The sequence below is a fragment of the Arvicola amphibius genome, chromosome 6 (assembly GCF_903992535.2).
Source record: "Arvicola amphibius chromosome 6, mArvAmp1.2, whole genome shotgun sequence".
In the NCBI taxonomy this organism is placed as follows: domain Eukaryota; kingdom Metazoa; phylum Chordata; class Mammalia; order Rodentia; family Cricetidae; genus Arvicola; species Arvicola amphibius.
Window position 1 is genome coordinate 5,504,436 of NC_052052.2, and position 21,115 is coordinate 5,525,550.

The 21,115-nt window shown below is 49.8% G+C and overlaps 1 long non-coding RNA gene across 3 annotated transcripts in view; it reads left to right on the forward strand.

Moving 5' to 3' along the window:
- LOC119816281 overlaps positions 1-21,115 on the forward strand; it is a 93,647-nt gene that overhangs the window by 67,533 nt on the left and 4,999 nt on the right. The window contains exons 1-2 of one of the 3 annotated variants that reach the window (XR_005285717.1): positions 8,393-8,453; positions 18,054-18,227. The exons of the other annotated variants lie outside the window; for them this stretch is intronic. This is a non-coding gene — a long non-coding RNA (uncharacterized LOC119816281). Of the gene's footprint in view, positions 1-8,392; positions 8,454-18,053; positions 18,228-21,115 lie in introns of those variants that run through there. 3 annotated transcript variants of the gene reach the window in all.

Below are 21,115 nucleotides of genomic sequence, written 5' to 3' on the forward strand. Positions count from 1 at the left end.
CCCGAACCCAGGGCAGGAGATCCAGGGGCACAAGCTTGGTCTCCATCTGTGCATGACCGGATGTGATGGCCAACACTACGGGAAGAGACTTCTTCGCAGCTCTTCACGTGGCCAGTGCTTATTTTGGGACCTGCATTTACTTGGGATTGGGCCAAGCACTGGGGACACAAGGACCAAGCCAGGCCAGTTCTCTAACAGGAAACAGTCTTTGGAGAGTTGGTGGGTTGCATGCAGGGTTCTGTGAAATGTCTCACACCTGAGACAAATGGCTAACTGAGGGATCCATTACCACATCAAAGTGGATGCTGGCTGCCAGGTTTCCCTGCATCCCTCAGGTAGGCCTGTTACAGAGTCCTCCTGGCAGGCACATCCTGTCCTCTACCCTAAACTTCTCCAGCCCAGGAGCTGGCCTGCCCTCCCCCCCCCCCATAGTCTTCCCTATAGAATCCAGTCATTTGGTTGCCCATCCTCTTTTGGGGCCTCTTAACTACTGCACCTGGTTCCCCCTCTCACCTCTTCTTCCCCTCTCCCCCTCCTCACAGGGCTCAGGGTCACATCCACTCTGGGCTTTCCCAGATGTCTCTGGCTGTGCCCTCCCTTTTATCTACAGTAAACCGGCCTCCCCTCCACCCCCCTCCCCCGTCTCTCTTTTAATTCAGAAACCTAACCTGGACTTGGGGGTGCCAATGAATGGAGAATGAGTCACCCAGGCTTGGGCGTTTCCCCCTCACTGCTGGTCTCATATCTAGGGGCGCACATCCTGAGGTCCTGAATAACCCCCTTAGAGCGTGTACCTACAAAAATCCTTCTGAGCCATTTAAGAGTTGGGGAGCTCATGCTAGGTCTGTAGTTCAGGGGCACAGCATTTGCCTAGTGTATGCGAGGCCCCAGTTTAGATCTCCTGTACTTCCAGAAGACGGGGAGGGGGGAATCTTGACTCGAAGTTGCAGTACAATTCTTGGGATGGGAGGAGGCTCCAGGGTAAAGGAGTACTTGCCGCACAAACATGAGGTCATACGTTCAAACCCCCAGAACCCACGAGAAAGCCAGATACAATCACGTATTCCTGTAACCCCAGCATTACAGAAGAAGAGACAGGAGGATTGCCAGGGTTTGCTGGCTCAGACCTAGTGCCAGGGTCAATGAGATACCCTGTCTCAAGGGAATAAGGTAGAGCGCAATCCTGTAGGGTACCTGCTGTCCCCCCACCCCACCTTGTGCTCACACAGCCGTCTGTACTCTTAAATACAGCAAACACGTGCGTGTGCACATGACACACACACAAAGATTGAGTAACCAGCCCTTGAGGTTGGTCCTTGAGTCCCGAACACTGAATCCTTTTAACACACAAGCTGGTAGCCGTCAACACCAGGAAATGATCTCTCAGCAACTCGAGGCCACCCTTGAATCCTGAGACCCCACTCAAGTTTTGTCACTTGTCCCAATAATGTCCTTGATGTCTACTCACAAATACATTGAGTCATTTCCTTGTCTTTCCCTGACCTTCATGACCCAGCCACTTTTGGAGATACTGGAACAGTCGCTTCATCAGGGTGCACCTCAGCGTTTGACATCTAGAGCTTCCGAGTGGCTGGGGCTGAGCCATCCCTTACAGGAACTGCAGAGACGCGGTGGTGTGAATGCCAGCTGACTTGTCTTCTGACATGCAATGTCAAGCTTGGATTTGCCACCGTGTCAACCACCCAATGAGGTGGCACATGCCAGACGTCATCTGGGAAGCTGGCCTCATTCCTGTGTCACGGATACAGGTCATACAATGCATGTTGTCCTTGTGAGACCGAATGTACCTCATGCTCTCTCTCTGACTGCTGGTACTTACCTGGCTCCATCTGTTTTGGTGTTCAGTCCCATCCTATAGAGTTGGTGATCCTCCCGGCTGCGGTCCAGGTTCTTTGGACGGTCCTGTTCTGTGGACTACAGAGACACCCTAGCTCAGGTGTCCTCTCGCTGTCTGGCCCTGGAACACACCGTCCCTCCCAATGACTGCAAGCAGGGAATGGCTTTTGAGATCCAGGTCTAGGGGTCAGGGTGCTTGTCACAGAGCGGCTGTTGCTGCAGAAGACAGGCTAGAGGGCAGATGTGGACGGTACACATCTGTTTGGCTTGGCATCTCTGAGATTTGTCCAGAAGTACAGATTCCTTCTCTTTCCACATCTGTACCTCCTTCCCCCCAAAGAATAACCATCCCCATCATGCTAAGGCTGGGCCTTTATGTGGTTACTTCTGCCCCCACCCAGGACACCCTCCTCACCCTGGTTGGCTCAGTCTGGGGACCAGGACTCTTGACTCCCCTCCACCAGGGTCCCATGGATGGCCGCTTGTCCTGTTCTTGGGTTTAGTGACCACCACCATGGATCTCCCGTTTTGAGAACTCCTCCTTACTGCAGCCCCCCACAACCCAAGCTGTGGCACCTCCACAGACAGAAACGGAAGTGAAGGAGAAGGGGAGAAAAAAAGAGACAAGGGGATGGAGGAAGCGGGGTGAGGGTGCGGGACAGGTAGGGGTGGGGGGAGGAAGAGCTCCCTTTATGCTTATCCTTTTGAAGCATTGCACTATGATTGCGTCAGAGCTCCTGCTTACGCAGCCAGCGCAGGTACCCCATGCCAGCACCCTCTCCCAGGCTCTCTCTCATTGCCTATCCACCCTTCCATCTCCTACCCAACAGCCCCGCATCCCGCCTTCCATCTCAGAATTGGCTCCAGGATACAGGTCCAGACTGACCTGTCCATCAGCCTCATGGAGAACACTTCCAGGAAAAGAATGAGGGATTTTAGCCTCTCCAGAGGGCCACAAAGACCACGGGCACAGGAAGTGTGACATTCCAGGCCGTCATTAGATCCCCTCTTTGAAGGATTGACAGAGCCACAGGGTCTTTTAAGATTGTGTCTATTGTGAAAAAGTGGACGTGAGCCTTATCTTTTATCTCATATCCAGGAATTTCCATTCTTCCAGTACACGAAGATACCCATTACCTCACTATTGTATTCCATGAGGCTGCAGCTGATTAAGGATGTCGGATAAAATTGTGACTAAATTAGTGTCAGGGACACTAAAAAGATTTAAAAAGTGTAAAGTTAATGATGGCATTCCAAAAGGAAGCTTGCACTGCTATGCCTCATCCCATAGCCGTCCACAATGAACAACTCCACACGCAACAGCAAGGGCCGGGATGTGTTCAGCTGACATCCTGGCTCACAGGCCGATGCCACCTCTCATGATCTCTTGGGAAGAGGTAGGTTTTTCTGGACCTCCTGCAAGTTGTCCTCGGACCTCCACCTGCACACAGTGGTGTGTGCTGCGTGTGCCCACATACGTGACACACACAAAGTAAACAAAGAAATGTCATTTTAAAAATTCAACAATAATTTAAAATATTCCACAGCCCATTTCTTCTTGATTAAAAAAAAAATCAGCTTATATTCGTTTCTGACTTTACTGATTTTGTGCATTTTAATGAACATTGATTATTTTTTTCAACACCAGATATGCTCTTCTGTTTAATATTGTCCATCTAATATGCTTCCTATTTTAAAAACACTTTGAAGAATCCAGGAAGAAGGGAAAAGAAAGAGGGAGGGAGTGGAATTTGCTCAAAAATCCTAGACCCTCCTACTGAGGCCCTAAAATAACACAAATGTGAGCTGGCTAAAAGGACATAAAATAGACCCCTTTCTAAGATGTTCAGCCATGGAGAGAGAGCATTTGTGAACAAAACCACGGCTCCTGCTGCGTCCTCCACCCTCCTGTTTTGGTTGGCACCAGGCCAGCACCTACTCTTCTCTCCTAACCAAAAACATGGCCAGGACAATGAAAACTTTCTAGTTTCCCCTCTCAAAGTCTTGTATCTCAATCACTATTTCAGTTTGCGGGGTGCCTTTTAAAACCTGCACCCTTGAGTCTGAATCCCTGCCCTCTGCAGGCCTTTGAAACAGCCAGCAGCTTAGAGGATTCTCAGAGTTCTGAGGCCATAGGCTGGTTGGTTTGTTTTCAGTCTGGTTTATAGGAACAACAAGACCAGCTCACACACGCCCAAGCCTCTTACTCTCAGAGTAACCGTAAGGGTTAATTGGTTTCTTCTGGGAAGTGCATGGTAGTAATCAGCCATGGGTTTTCCTTCTTCTTCTAACCCACATCCTTAGCAAGAAAGAGCTGAAGACTTTTCCAGTTATGCAACTTTGGGAGTGGGAGTGGGACAGGTGACAGGGGTGGGAGGGGTGTCCGGTCGGAGGGGTGATGGGTGGGAGGGGTGGGAGAGGTGGCAGGAGGAGGAGGGATGGGAGGGGTGATTGATGTGTGGGAGGGGGAGGGGTAGAGGGGTAAGAGGTGGAGGGGTGATGGGTGGGGGGGTAGAGGGGTAAGAGGTGGAGGGGTGATGGGTGGGGGGTAGAGGGGTAAGAGGTGGAGGGGTGATGGGTGGGGGGGTAGAGGGGTAAGAGGTGGAGGGGTGATGGGTGGGAGGGGGGGTAAAGGGGTAAGAGGTGGAGAGGTGATGGGTGGGAGGGGGAGGGGTAGAGGGGTGATGAGGGAAAGGAGGAGAAGGCTGATGGGTGGGAGGGAGGAAAGGGTGGCAAGGATGACGGGCAGCTCAGCTCTTCAGGATCTACTTCATTTTCTTAGGTCTCCCCTAGTTTGTTTTGCTTCTTTTTCATGAAATATTTCCAATCAAGAGAGTGGAAAAGGTGGTCAGCAGCAGAGTGCTTGCCTAACACACGTGAGGTTTGCACAGCACATAAGACAAGCATATGGCCCGTCCTTCATGGTCATTTCTGCTTCAGTGGTGTATGTTTTCCTCCAAATCCCAACACATTCTTTTAAGAAGTTAAAGCAAATTGTAAATGGGCTATTGTTTTACCCCTAAAGCCTTTGGAATGTTCCAGCAGCAGACGCGGTTCCTGCCCCCGGCGTCAACTCAATACCATCAACCTAGCAAGTGAGAAAAGTCTTTGGCTAGTTGCTTCATCGGTTAGATTGACCACAGCTTCGGGTTAGCAGAAATGGTCAGGGGATGGGTCGCTGAAGGACAACAGGATGAAACCTGTGGACAGCTGTGTGTTGATATTTTGTTTGTGATCTAACAAATAAAGCTTGTGTGAAGATCAGAGTGTGGAGAGAGCCACTAGTAAATCATAGAGGGCAAGCAGTGGGGGCACACACCTTTAATCCTAGCACTTGGGAGGCAGAGGCAGACGGATCTCTGTGAGTTCAAGGCCACCTTGGGGTACACGAGATTGATCCAGTCTGAAAAAGAAACAGAGCCAGGTGGTGGTGGCTCACAACTTTAAACCCAGTACTTGGGAGTCACACACCTTTAATCCCAGCACTGGGAAGGTGGCGACAGGAAGGGATATGGCCGGGCAGAGAGAAGAATATAAGGTGGGAGGAGACAGGAGCTCAGCACATTCTGTCTGAGGATTGCTAGAGACAGGATCTTGCCCACTTTGGTCGGAGAGAAAGGTAGAGGTAAACGGTCTCTCTAGTGGCTCCTTTACTTCTCTGATCTTTCAGCATTTACCTCGATATCTGACTCTGGGTTTTTATTACTAAGACCAATTAGAGCTCACGCTACGTAGCCGTGTGCCTGTCTGCCCGCCACGCTTCACCCGGTCTCTGAAACTTCCCCTAGACCACTTCTAACCTGAAAGTTGACAGAGAAAAGGTTTTGGGGCTCAAGTACAAGTCACTGTCACTTTATACCCTATTTCTCACGTTTTCCTGCTTCTCCGTGAGTGTGCGTATATACATGTGTGTGTGCTCACACACGTATGCATGTTTATTTGTATGTGGGTGTACATGGGTGTGTGTATGGTGGCCAGAGGTCAACTTCAGGTGTTCCTCAGGCATCATTTATCTTGTGGTTTAAGACATCGCCTCAGGACTGCCAGGCAGCCCATACCAGCTAGCTAGGAAGCCCCAGGATTTAATAATCTGTAATACTCACAAGGGTTTTTTCCCCTAAATTTAGGTTTATAAGGGGCTGCTGCATGTCTGTGTACTATGTGTGTACAAGTGCCTGAAGAGACCTGAAAAGGGTACCAGACCCCATAGATTCGAAGTTACGGGCGGTTAGGAGCCACTTGTTGTGGTTGCTGGGAACTGAGCCGGGGGTCCTCTGCAAGAGCGACCGTTGCTCTAACCTGCTGAGCATTTGCTGGTTTTCATGGGTGCTGGCTTGACAAGCACATTTCAGGCTGAGCCGTACCTCCCAAGCCCTCCTAGGATGAGTTTGCACAGTTGATCTGTCCACAGTGGGGTCAGAACAGGACCCAAGCATCTCCTTGGACTGTTAACGCCTCCTGCAGTTTCACGACTCCTCCCCTCTTTCCCACAGCCCTGTTAGCTGGAACTGGACCACTTTTCCTGCGGGAACCCCCCCACGCTTGACTTTGGCCAGCTCTGTCCTCCTGGTGTGGTGACGGCTACTCTCAGAGGCTCAAGGGGCTGACATCTTGCCTTTGTTTGGCCAAACAGACCTTGGGTTCCTTTGCCCTTGCGCTGTCTTTGGGCCTCTATATCGTCGTAGGCGTCCGTGGTTACTAGACGCCAGGAAGAAGCCCATGTATGGTCCACCTGGCCAGCAACTCCACTTTCTTAATCCCTGAGTGTGAGCAGACCATGTAAGGGATAATGTTCCAGGGAGAAATTCCATCAATAGAGTTGTAATTCTCCTGGCCTCAGGCCTAAGTGAGTCCCCTCCGCAGCCTTGGTGGCCCGTGTGCCGCCTCTGCCGTCAGCTTACTGAGTTTTCCTGCCAGGGGGTGCCAGCTACATGACGCCACATCGGCATTTCTGCTGGATGAACGTCTGAAATGACATTGCCTGTGTCCCCTCCCCGTTAGCAGGCTGAGCTCTCTGTGGAGCCAAGGGAAACTGCTAGAAAACAAAGCCCCTTCTCCCCCAGGGCAGCAGCTTACAGACACCAGGAACACGCTCCCATGGACTTCCTAAGGGGCAAGCAACCCTGATAGCAAGTTTTGCTGCACCCCTCAACATGTATAGCCTGGGCTCGTAGCCACAATTTAAAAAACGCTTGCTCTCACAACTCGCGGCTTTTGATCGAGAAAATGTTTAACTCTGTTGTTCCTTGAGCCAAATCTGACTTTAGCAAGGCTATGTGTTCCTTCCCCCAAGGGAAGAAACCAGAACGGGTCACCAGGTTCCTCAAACTCAAAGCCTACAGATGCTCAATGCTTTGGAAAGCACGGTACCCAGCCTAAGCCTGCTCTCTAGTCTGCTGGGAACTGACACCCTTTCTTCTACATGCCTGGTGCAGAGTCTGGCATGAACACGGCAAGAAGCTCGAATTGTTTCAAGGTAAGGAAAGAAATGAACGTGTTTTTGAAAAGAAGTCACGTGCGAGAATCCCTCTCCAAGTCAGGGCTCCACTAAGCTCGATTCTGAGCTCCAGCCCACAGAAAGCAGCTCCAGGCAGGTGGGTGAGGGGCCCTTGAGCAAGCGAGGGTGAGGGTCGTCAGTCTCTTGTAAATGAAAGTGCACACTGAAAGGTCTCCAGGATGCATGGGACGGACGGGGGATGGAGGCACTGAGCTTGGAAAGTCTCAGAAATCTCTGGTCTGGAGGCTGCCAGCTCTGTCTTCTGCACCCTGAGACTCACAAAGGGAAAGTGACTTCCACGGAAGGGAATCAAGAAGGGGATGGATACAGGGTAACCAAGGTGTAGTGATGTGGGAGGTGCCTCTGTATATGTGTAGCTTTCACTGGTTAATGAATAAAACTGCTTTGGCTTAGGGCAGGGCAGAGTGTAGCCAGGCTGGAAGAGAGAGGGGAGGGGAGAGAGAGGAGAGGGAGAGAGAGGAGGGAGAGAGAGAGAGGAGAGAGAGAGAGAGGAGAGGGAGAGAGAGAGGAGATGGAGAGAGAGAGGAGAGAGAGGGAGAGAGAGAGGGAGAGAGAGAGAGACAGAGAGAGAGAGCGCTCCAGGGAGCCCCAGAAAGATCTGGGAGGAAATGAAGCCGCTTGCAGTGGGATAAGCGAGCCGCATCGCAAGGGCTGGAAAGAGTTCTTGTTTACTTGTTTGTTTTCGGACAGAGTCTTGCTATGGCGGCTAAGCGGGCCTCAGATTCTCAGTCCTCCAGTCTCAACCTCTTGTTCATTTTTTTTAAAATATTTATTTATTTATTATGTATACAATATTCTGTCTGCCTGCAGGCCGGAAGAGGGCACCAGACCCCATTACAGATGGTTGTGAGCCACCATGTGGTTGCTGGGAATTGAACTCAGGACCTTTGGAAGAGCAGGCAGTGCTCTTAACCTCTGAGCCATCTCTCCAGCCCCCTCTTGTTCATTTTTAAAGCTGAAGTAGTGAGAGAGAGAGAGAGAGAGAGAGAGAGAGAGAGAGAGAGAGAGAGAGAGAAGGCAGAGTCAGGAGATACCACGTAGCTGCTGAAGGAGAAGGATGCCGAGTGGAACCTTACAGGTAGGCCACAGCCCATGTGATACACAGATTAATAAAAATGGGTTAAATTAAGATGTAAGAGCTAGCTAGGAATACGCCTGAGTCATTGGCCAAACAGTCATTGGCCAATCTAATTAATATAGTTTCTGTGTGATTATTCAGGTCTGGGTGGCCGAGTACTCTCCATTTACAGTGTGGTCCATTTGAGCTGAGCTCGGGTTTATAGATATTTATCACATCGGGACTTTAAAAACAAAGCAAAGCAAAACAAATAACAAAAACAAAAACGTGGGGCTGGAAAGATGGCTGAGCGGTTAAGAGCACTTGCTTGTTACTCTTGCAGAGGACCCAGGTTCAGTTCCCAACACCCACGTGGTGACTCACAACCCATCTGTAACTTCAGTCACAAGAAATTCAATGTCCTTTTCTGGCCTAGGCATGCAGATGGTGCACATACATACATACAGGCAAAACACTTACACACACACACACACACACACACACACGTGTACCCCTTTAACGTCTAAGTAGCTAAAACTTTGGATATAAAAGAATTCACTTGAAAGCCCGGTTTAATCAGCTTTCAGGAAAGCCAGCAAGGAAGTCGGGGCATCTGTACTGAAACTCCCCACTTAGCACATTCCAAGAGCAGGGCTGTTTTCCTAGGAAGGGCAGATAGCAGAGAGCACAGGGGTAGAGAAACGAGGTCATTTGGTTCTGAGCGCCAGAGCTGTGTTTCCACAGCTGTGCTTTCTGCCACTCTCTGGGGAGAACTGGTTTTAGCTCAGCTTGGCCCAGGAACCACGTGACTGAGGCTCTCAGGTCTGGAGCAGCTGACCACAGCTGTGGACGTGGACAGGGAGTAAGCAACAGCCAACTGTCACAGGCAGCTCCTTCAGTTTGGGGGCTCCAGGGAGCCCCAGAAAGATCTGGGAGGAAATGAAGCCACTTGCAGTGGGATAAGTGAGCCGCATCGCAAGGGCTGGAAAGAGGTCTTGTTTACTTGTTTGTTTTCGGACAGAGTCTTGCTATGGAGGCTAAGCGGGCCTCAGATTCTCAGTCCTCCAGTCTCAACCTCTTGTCCATTTTTAAAGCTGAAGTAGTTAGAGGGACAGCGAGTGGTTTAGTGGAGGTGCCTGCCACATGGCTGGCGACCTGAGCTTGATCCCCAGAGCCTACGCGATGGCCTCCACAAGCCTGTGGTGCCACCCTCCTCCAAAGAAAAGATAAATGAAAAATTTCAAAACAGAGTTTCACTATGTAGCCCTGGCTGTCCTGGAATGCACTCTGTAGACCAGGCTGGCCTCGAACTCACAGAGATCCGCCTGCCTCTGCCTCCCGAGTGCTGGGATTAAAGGCCTGTGCCACCACAGTTGGCTCAAAATGTTGTTTAAATCCCTCTTACTTAATACACTGTTGGGATAGGAATGTAGCTCAGTGGTATAGTGGATGCTTAGAAATGAACAAACAAACTAAAACTTCCGTGTTTAAATAAAATAGCATGCGAATTTCAGAACAATTCATTAAACTAAGCTTGTGTTTTATTTTGGTGTCTGTGTGTATGTGTGAATGTGGTGTGTGCACATCTCTGTGTGTGGGGTGTGTCAGAGGGAGTGTGAGTATAGACGCCTCCGGCTTTATCATTCTACCTTATTCCTTTGAGGCCGGGTCTCTCACAGAGCCTGGAACTGGACTGGCAACCAGCAAGTCCCAGCAATCCTCCTGTCTCCACCCCTTACAGTGTGTAGGCAGCCATCTTCTGCATTTTACATGGATGATGGTATCCGGTCTCAGGTCCCTGAGATCATGTAGCCAGTGTTCTTACCCACTGTGCCATCTCTCTACCCCCTCACCTATTTATTCTTTGTTTTATTTTTGATTTTTAATTTCTATTTTTATGCATATGGATGTTTTGCCTGCATATATGCCTGTGCATCCTAGGCTTGCGTGGTGGCTGAGGCGGCCAGAAGAGGGTGCTGGATCCCCTGGAACTGGAGTTACAGATGATTGTGAGCCACCACGTGGGTGCTGGGAATCAAACCCATTTCCTGTGAGTAGCCATCAGTACTCTTGCCTGTTGCGCCATCTTTCCGGCTCCTTGTTAGAAATAGTTAATTACTTATTTTGAGACAGAATCTCACTATATGACCCTCGCTGGCCTGGAACTCTCTAAGTAGACTCAGATGGCCTCAAACTCCCAGAGATCCATCCGCCCCTGTCTCCTGAGGACTGCCTGGGATTAAAAGGGTGAAGCCACCACACCTTGCATTTTAATTTATTTTTGATGATTTACATTTTGAATACACAATTTAACTTTTAATCTGTACTTGTCACGATTTGTATAGCTTTAAAGACTGCTGACAAACAATACTGTTTCCTAGCAGAAGTGATTTAACAGCAAACAATGTCTTTCTTTGAGAGTGATCAAGTTGAAGACAATATTTGCATATAAATTTTATAGTCATAGCGAAAACAACCTGTTGGCCATACTCACGGCTTTGGCCCCGGTGCGCTCTCCCCAGCCCCGGCATCCTCTTTCGCTGCCCCTCACCAACCTACCATAGACGCCATCTCGGAACACCTTGTGAGAGAGATGTGTGGGCGTGGGCGGACGCGGCCAGATGCGCCTGTTTGCCTCACTCTCCAGAAGACGGCTGCCCTTTAAGTTCCCGGACTTAGGAAATCTGGCACCGCTACTAAAACCAACTGTGACCAAGGAAAGCGCAGAAGAATGCATGAGGCGGATGTGGGGGAGCCCAAAGAATAGGGAAGGGAGCTGAGTCACCAGGCCTCGGGACCCCTACAGGGATGTGGGACGTCGGTTGTTTTCTAAGGGCCTGGTACCTGCTCCGTTTGCCACTTCTGTCCGCAGCCATCCTGAGATGGCAGCCCTGGTGGTCTTGTCTGTGGTCTCAACCTAGCCAAGTCTACATACAGCCCACGAGACTCTCAGCCTGCCTAGGCAACAGGAGAGCGGCACAGCCCCTGGGGCATGTTTCCTGGGCTTCTCCTGCTCCAGCTATGGGATGGCAGGCCTGAGAGCAGCCATCCTCCTGCTCCACGCCTTGTGTGGGAGACTCTGCGGCCGCCTGACTTCACAGTATAAGGTCTGTCCTTCGCTGGGACTGAATATCTGGCACAAACAACATGGCAGGGCATGGGGGATGGGGCATGGTTTTATTTTAGCTCTCAGTTTCTCTTTAGTTTGTGGCTTCTTGTCCCCAGTGGGGAGGGGCAGGAGACTGTGACAGTGGAAGATTGGGGTTACCAGAGGCACTTCTTGCCCAGTGGCAGGCAGGAAGTAGGGAGCCAGAAATGGACCAGGAACAAAACTACTTCCCCATCCACGACCTACGTCCTCCCTCTAGCTCCATCTTCTAAGGTAACCGTTCTCAACCCATGGGTCATGCCCCCTTTGGGGGGGAATGAGCGACCCTTCCACAGGGGTCACCCAACACCATTGGAAAACACAGATACATTACGATTCATAACAGTAGCAAAATTACAGTTATGAAGTAGCAATAAAAATAATTTTATGGATGGGGGTCACCACAACAAGAAGCCCTGTCTCAAAGGGTCACAGCATTAGAAAGGTTGAGAACACTGCTCTAAGGTGACCACAACCTTTCAAAAGCGAGTCACCAAGAAAGCACAAGAGCCTGGGAGGAACATGTCACAGTTAACCCTCGATACCAGCCATTCTATCCTTTGGCCTAATTACCATAAGCTCAGTTTGTTCAGGGTGGCACCAAGCCTGGGACAATACACACCTTTCTCAAGGCCTTTGTAGCGCAGGTAGGCCAGATGGCACGGTTCTGAGCTGTGTGGGAGGTCTGTCTGGGATTTCTGGAAACACACAAAACAAAACCAAGGGTGGGAGAAAGGAGAAATGGCCCGGCTGCCAAGGCACCTGCGGTGCAAGCCTGAGTTCGATCCCCAGAACCCACGTAATGGTGGAAGGAGATGACGATACCACAGAGTTGCCCTCTGGCCTCCACATGTGCTCCTCGGCACATTACCGCCCCCCCACCAACACAGGGCATTATACACACACGCAATAATAATGACTTAAAAAGTTACTCAAAAGTGCGGGCAGTGGTGGCAGACAGCTTTAATCCCTGCACTCGGGAGGCAGAGGCAGAGGAAGATGAATCTCTGAGTTCAAGGCCAGCCTGGTTCCCAGGGCAAGTTCCAGGACAGCTAGGACTACACAGAGAAACCCTGTCTCAAAAAAAAAACCAGAAACAAAAAAATTAATCAAAACAAGAAGCAACCCTTTATGTTGCCTGGAAGTTTTTTTCTTTTTAAGAGTAAGTCATGAATCTGAATGTATGTCATTAGGATTGGTGACTTTTTCCAAGAAACAACAAACTCCTCTTATTCTAATTGATTGGAAAGACGGGCCTGAGTCCAGATGAAGGCAACTTATGCCATCCGTACATCTTGTACAGGGCTGGAAAGAGAACCCAAGCCAAATACTTATGAAAACAGTTTCCTAAGGACAAAGTTTAAAGCAGGCCTCCATGGTGGCTGTGGTGGATGACGGCTTTCCCCTGTCTAAATAGCAGCTGGGAGGGTCATGCAGAAGCCAAACTTAATAGGTAGCTATTATGTGGAGCCTTGAAGAACCTTGAATTCCATGGTGACTCTCTGACCTCATCACCAACACTTAAATCTTCGGGTGGTTTCGGATTCCAAAAATGTACTCTTTCCACATCTCTTCTGTGGCTTGTCAAGAGAGAATGCTTCCAGAACCTCCCATACACAGGCAACTTGGCTCTGACATAGGAGAGCAGTGCAAAGTGTACAGGGGTTCCCGTTGCCTCTGAGAGCACAGCTGTGCACACAGCAAGCATTAAAGCTCTTAGCTTCAACTTTTTCCTAATTAATTGTATGTGCGTGTATGCATGCGTGCGTGCATGTGTTTGTGTGTGTGTGGTATGCATGTGTCTGTGGGTACAGGTATGCATGCTCATGGTTGTTAAAGAAGGTTAGAGGAGGCTGGGTATGGTAGCACATGTCTTTAATCCCAGCACTCTGGAGGCAGGGGCAGGTAGATGGATTCCTGTGAGTTTGAGGCTAGCCTGGTCTATAAAGTAAGTTCCAGGACAGCCATGACTGTTACAGAGAAACCCTGTCTCAAAAAAGCAAGAGGAGGAAATAGGGTGTTTTTCTCTGTTACTCTCTACTGCCTTTCCTTGAGACAGGGTTTGTCAATGAACCTGGGGCCAGCCTGGAGCCAGCCTGGAGCCAGCACACACATACACACACATACCCACACCGCCTCTGCCAGCCAGTCATACCCGGGTGTTTTACATAGGTTCTGGCGATCCAGACTCAGGTCCTAATGCTTGCAGAGCAAGCGCTCTTAGGCACCGAATCTCTGGCTTGTGGATAGGCACCTCTTCTCTTGCCCTCACAGGGCCTTTTCTCTGTTTGTGTTCACTCCTAGTGTCTCTTCCTTTGCTTCTAAAGACACTGGTGCCACTCTTGAGAGTAGAGGTCCACCTCAGCCTCCCAGGCAGCAGGGACCACAGGCTCAGGCCCCCACGCCCAGATGCTTCTGCAGCTGTTGCAACAGACTCGCCTGTCCCTTGTTTTCTTTATTCTGCATGGCTCTGAGTTCCCCACTGAAGGAGGTCTCGGCCCTCGATGCTCTGTACTGAACAGGGGCCTAGCAGAGGCACACGGACAAGCTGAGGATGGTTCAGTGGCAGAGCCTTGGCTTAGCATGCGTAAAACCCCAGGTTCCATCTGAAGCTCTGGGAGTGGGAGTGGGCACACAGAAGGCAAAGACTGACCCCACGTTCAGGGACGTGGAATCTACATGTGGCAGGAAGGTATGTGTTCGGAACTGAATTGAGAGCTCTGCCCCCGTATTCATGGGTTAAAGCTGGCTCTTGAATGGTCTAAACGAGGAAAAGGTGCTGGACAGGAGCTGGCATTTCTCTTTCTCTGCTTCTTGAGATGCAGTGTGATCAGCCGCTTCAGACTCCTACTGCCTCGGCCTCCCTGCCAAGGATGTGAGACTGAGCCCAAGGAAGCCCTTCTCTCCTAAGTTGCTTCTGTCATAGTATCTTTTTAATATTTATTTTTATTATATGTGCGCATTGGTGTTGTGCCTGTATGCATGTCTGTGTGAGGGTGTGGGATCCGCCGGAACTGGGGTTACAGACAGTGGTGAGCTGCCGTGTAGGTGCTGGGACTTGAACCCCGGGTCCTCTGGGAGAGAAGCCGGTGCTTTTAACCACGAGCCATCTCTCCAGTCTCTTGTCACAGTATTTTATCACAGCAACAGGAAAAGAAACTAAACCAGGCCCTGTGTCAAAAACCCAGAGACCACACAGAGCCCCGTGGCTAATCTGGGCAGATGCAGTCAGCCTGGTCAAGCGGAGAAGGGAAGAGAGTGTGCATCACCCCAGACCCTTTCTTGCCACCACAGCTGTGAGGAATTTAGCTTCACCAGCATCTTAAAGACAAGAGTTATGGGGTTGGGGAAGTAATTCAGCTGGTTCCCCTGCATGCACAGAGCTCTGGGTTCATTCCCCAGGACTGCAGAAACCAGGCCATGGTGGCTTGCGCCTGTAACCCCAGCACCTGGGAGGTGAAAGCAGGACACTTGGGAGGTCAAGGTTCTTCACCATGGGGTGGGAGATGTGCTGACCCGAGTTAGTGTAAGCCTGATGTTAGCTCCTCATCTGTTTTCTCACCTTGGTCCGTGGGTCTGAGCATGAAAATGGAGGAACACGTTGGCGCTGCACACAGCCCAGGCGGGCATGCTCTGAGGCAATTGGCACACAACTGTTTGGCTTGAGGGAAGAAGGGCCAGGTGGGTCGTTATCGTGACAGTGCCTCCGATTAGCACCTTCAGCCCCAGCACCCACCTGCGTGTGATGAGGTCAGGCCTCCCTACCCCTCTGAGGAGGCAGCGCAGATAATAGTGTGTTTGCTTTGGAGGTGGTAAAACTCGGGCTGGCAGAGGTTGGATGCCTCCTTCAGGATCTCCAAGCTGCATTCGAATCAAGGTGCCCTGGCTGTGTGGGGAAAACCAGGCTTGTTCCCTAGTGAGGTGTGACATCAGGGGGCACTTTGGGGGAAATTTACTGTAATAAACTGAATTAGACCGTATGCTTCACAGTGCTTCCTCCCATAAAAAGAGAGTGTCTGGGGTGTATGCCTCCGCCGGACTAAAGTGTGCAGTATTAGTGTGCACACAAGTCAGCTGCCCCACATCACTCCCGGCTTGGACCCTTGCTGCTCCAGTCATTTCTTTTCCATAACTCCGCCTTCTTTTCTCCCCTCCCCCCACCTCTCTCCTTCCTTCCTTTTTCTGTCTCAGCCTCTGCAGTGCCAGAATTACAGGTGCGAGCCACCATGCTCAGTTCTCGACCATTCCTCAAAAGTCCAAGAAGTGTGACGGGAGAGGCGGCTCCGCAGTGAGGAGTTCTCACGACTCTTCCAGAGGACCCGAGTTCAGTTCCCAGCACCCACAATGGGTGTCTCACACATGTAACCTGAGCTCCAGATGTTCTGATGCCTTGTTCTGGCCTCCATGGGCACTGCACACATGTGGCTTACATACAAACATGCAACACACACATAAATAAAAACAAATCCTTTTTATTTTTAGAGTTTAAGAGGAGCTATTAGTGAAAGCCATTTAGTGTGGGTCTGCTCAGCCTGAGTTGGCAGAAGGTATCCAGACTCCATTTTCCCTCAAGCTATGCAACACAGGAAACAGAGTCATAGACTCCATCCTGTCTGGGACTGGATTCTGCACCAGAGGAAAGCTTGAAGCAGAGAGAGAAGATTCTGTAATGGCTCTCCTCTAAGGCAGACATGGGCAGCGGCATGAGATGACCTCCTCTCCGGCCCCCAGACTCGGAAGCCTCTGCTCCACGGGCCACCTCACCCCGGGCTGCCTCTCCCGTCTGCCCTGCTCTCTGCTCTCTGGATTCTGTCAGCCGTCGAGCATGGGTGTTTCCAGCAGCTCTTGAACCTCCAGATAGGCTGCCATTTTTTGGTACTGCTGAGTGGGTGAGCCTAATTCTAGGGTGTATCATGGGAAGGGGCTGCAAACCTGAAGTGACATACATGGACTCCACAGTCATAGCTGAGGCCCCATCTCCGTCAGTCGGTACATATGTTCTGTACACACCCACACATATATACATGCAACTACACATATACATATGCACATGCACACACAAAAACTCACACATATGTATACACATGTATACACATGTACACGAAACATGCACACATCTACATACAGGTGTGCATACACACACACACTTGTGTGCACCCATACATTCACACAGGGATGGGGGAAAGACTGAGAAGACAGGCTATCAGATGGTTTAACCACAAGGAGTGAACGGCTCATCACAGGGACAAGAAACACTAAATCCAAATAGAAGGCAACAACAAACTTTGAGAACAAAAGTCATAAAAGAAAAATATTAATTTGCTGAATTCATCAGTCAGTATTTATATTGCATGAATGCAGAAGGTCTATACTGTGCTCTAATACAAATATTAAACAACATTAACAAAAGCAGATGCAGCGACATTTGCAGAGATGCCTGTTCCTACATACACCCTCCCATGTGCGTCCAGTCACGATGTGATGTCTCTCCCACATGAGCGGACCGTGGAGGCAGTCCAGCGGTTAAAACACTTGCTTTATGAGGGTGAAGCCAGAGCTCAGATCCCCAGGATATATGCAGATGTCCTGTGGGTGTGAAGTCCTGACTGGAACGCCAGCCTCAGAAGGCAGAGACCAGCTGGCTAGTGAGACAAGTCACATGGCAAGCCCTGGGATGGATGGAGAGACCCCCGACTCAACGAACAATGTAGAGGAGCAGTGGGGGTGATTTCCAACACCAGCACTGAATGTGCACGCGTGCGCATGTGCACACACTCACACACACACACACACACACAGGGAAATGAAAAAGTGGAGAATAGCTGGACTGTAGCCAATGCTGACAGGAAAAAACATCTACATGTGTTCAGTACAGATGCAGTGGGGTTTTGTTTGTTTTCAAAATTCCCACCCACGACTCTGAATCTGTAGACAGAGCTGTTGGGTACAGACGGACAGTTACAGTCACCAATGTGGAAGTAATTTATCAGGCTGATCTGTAACAGCTGAAGGCACCCGGGGGAGCTGCGTGAGGAGGAGGCAGGGGGCGGCTTGTTTTTGTCTTGAAATAAACCTTTAACCCTATTGACAAAAGCAAACAAACAAACAAAATCCTTACATTTTACTGTAACAAAAGCAATGTGAAGGATTTGCTGCTTTGTGTTCGGCTCCAAGCTCCTGCTTGTATTAAGAAACCAGGCTTAGCCCAGTCTATGCCTCGTGAGGATTTTCTGTCCCTCAATCTCTCCACTGATAGCTGAAACCGTCACGCTTAAGTACGTAACTAACACACCTAATTAACAACGGAAATGACTTGCCGCGTGCTGGGGCTTCTGCAGCGTCACTAAGAACAGAGAGTACGGGTCTGTTTGGTGGGGGGGGGGGTGTTGAGGATGGGTACACATTCGCCTGTGTGGTGGTCAGGGGTCAACATTCAGGGCCCTGTTCTCATCTTTCACCTTGTTTTGAGGCAGGGTCTCCTCTGTCTCTATTGCTTTCTGCGTCAGTCCAGGGTATGTGCGTGCAAGCCTCCAAGTGAGTCTCCTGTCTCTGGCTCCCATCTCCCCCTAAGAGCATTGGGATTCCAGATGTGTGTGCCCCACTGCATCAGACTTTCTACATGGGTTGCAAGGATATGAACTCAAGGGGTAAGTCTCGTATAGCAACCCATTAAGCAATCGCCCTGGCCCCCATTGTCGAATTTCCTTCCTTTTCTTAGATGTGTTTGTTTGTTTGATGTGTATGAGTATTTTTGCCTGCAGATATGTATGTACATCCAAGGAAGTCAGAAGGGGGCATCAGGTGACCTGAACTGGAGTTACAGATGGTTTGAGCCACTGTGTACATCCTTGGGACTGAACCCAAATCATCTATCTGGAAGAGCAGTCAGTGCTCTTATGCACTGGGCCACCTCTCCAGCCCCCTGCTCTTTATTTCTAATAAGAAGAATGTGTGCTTCATTCCAGGCAGGGTGACCGAAAACTTTGGTCTTGGTAATGCCTGTGCATCTTGAGGTAAAGCCCGCGGCTTTCTTAGCTGACATGATACTTGGTGCATGTTGTATTTAAGGAGCACTGAGGTTTCCTGCTGCCCAACACTGGGTAGTAGAAATCTGGCATAGTGTGGCTTAGCCAGGGCTGTGGCAAACTTGATTCTTAGCAACTGGTTTCTTTCAAGACTGGTACTTTATAGGATGAACCATGTTACTTTTAGTTTTATTTATTTACTTTTTATTGGTGTGTATGTGTGTGAGCCTGCATAGAGGCAGCAGGCCAGAGGGAGTGAGATGTGAGATGCCCTGGAACTCGAATTACAGCAGTTGTGAGCCACCGCGTGGGTCCTGGGAGCTGAACCTGGGTCCTCTGTAGAAGCAGGAGGTGAGCTGAACGCTTAGTGTCTCCCAGCCCCATGAACGATCTTTGAGTCATATTTCAGTGAGCTAATTTCTAGTCCCATGCTCTTCGGAAAGGATTCTGAGGTACACATAGTAAAATAATAATAAGAATGTTGGTTTTATCCATCACAACCGAGCCGTTCTTCAGTGAGCGGATGAATGCGCTGTGTTACATATAGACAACGGATACTATCCAGTGAGAAAGAAGAAATGGACTGTGGGCCCAGCACACAGCTATGCTGGTCAAGTGCTTGTCTTGCAAACAGGAAGGCTTGTGCCTGAGCCCTAGAACCACGTTGTTTTTTCCAAGCTGGGTGTGGTGTTGCACGTTTGTAGCCTCAGGGCTGAGGAGACAGACAGGCAGACCCCTGGGGCTCTCTGTCCAGCTAGTCTAGCCTAGAAAGACCTAAGAAGACCCTGTTTCAAAAGCCAAGGTGGATGGGACCTGAGGAATGGGACCTGTGGCTGACTTCTGGTCTCTGCACATGCTTGCAGACACGTGAACACATATGTAAATGGAAACTGCTTTTTTGTTTCCTGGCTACCCAGACCCAAATAATCACACAAAAACTATGTTACTTGCAACACTGTTTGGCCAATGGCTCAGGCATATTTCTAGCTAGCTCTTACATCTTAATTAACCTATTTCTGTTAACTGTGTATCGCCATGAGGCTGTGGTTTACCAATAAGGTTCCGGCATCTTTCTCCTTTGGCAGCTACATGGTATCCCTTTGGCTCTGCCTACTTTCTCTCTCTATCTGTTTTGGATTTCCTGTCTGTATCTCTTTTTGGATATTCTGCCCTACCATAGGCCAAAGCAGCTTCTTTATTAACCAATGCTAATAAAATATCTTCATAGCATATAGAGGGGAATCCCACATCACATGTACACACAAGAGAAATAGAAAAGAAGGGGGAGAAGGAGGTGGAGGAAAGAGGAAGGAAGGAAGGAAGGAAGGAAGAAAGGAAGGAGGGAGGGAGGGAGGGAGGGAGGGAGGGAGGGAGGGAGGGAGGGAGAAGCTGGGTTCCTATGAAGAGACATGGGATCACCTTAACCCTATAGATCTGTGAAGTCTGTAATGTAGCCAAACTCTACAGCGTTCTGAAAGAGATAAAAACTGTGAAGACTGCAAAGACCCAAGGTTCCGAGGTCCAAGGTGACCAGGATGGGGAGCAGGGAGCATGAACAAGTGAACTGTGAAGTTATGATTCTCTATGACATTGCAGTGGTGGCTACACACATTTGTCAAACTCTGAGAAAGGACACTAAGAAGGAATGGGAACAATGGCCTTTAGTTAACCCTTGCTCACCCACTGTGACAACCGCACTCACACTCACAGGAGAAACTCTAGGAGGGGGAGGGCCTGTGAGAGCTATGCACTTCCTGTTCAGCTTTTCTGTGAACCCGAAACTACCCCAACACATTCATAGATTTGCTTTAAACAGTCAGTAGGCCGGGTTCTAGAGAGATGGCTCAGAGGTTAAGAATGTGCACTGATTTTTCAGAGACTCTGAGTTCAATTCCCACATCAGGTAGTTCACAACTCCCTTTCAGACCAGTTCCAGGGGATCTGATGCTCTGGCCTCCTGGGGCACTACACTAGTGTTTACACACCAACACAGACACACACAGAATAGAAACAAAATAAGTCTTTACCAAGAAATACTGGTACCCCCGTGAAACCATTAAAATTAGAGTAGATTTGTAAAAACAGTCTGCAGGACACTGAGCCCTACTCTGAATTCTCCAGCAAGCAGGTCGGAGGAGGGGTGGGTGGGACAGGGCCCACTGTTCACAGAAACGGAATAGACCTGAGTGGCTGTGTAAGGAGCGATACTTGGACCGTCATTCCCTTCCAAGCCCTGAAGGACCGGCTCCCCATCACAGTCAGTTGTGCAGACGGGCATGGAGCAGCTCTTCTCTGGAGGAGGACTTATGACTCAGTTTGATGAAGATGGTTCTTTTCTCCAATATTGCAGTCGACTTGGGGGCTGGGGAGGTGACTTGGTCAATCAAGTGCTTGCTGCACAGGATGGAGGACCTGAGTTCAGGTCCCAGAACTCTCGTAAAGGCAACAACAGCTGCACCTGTAATGTTAGTGCTGGGGAGGTGGGGACACTGGCCAGACAGTCAGACGAG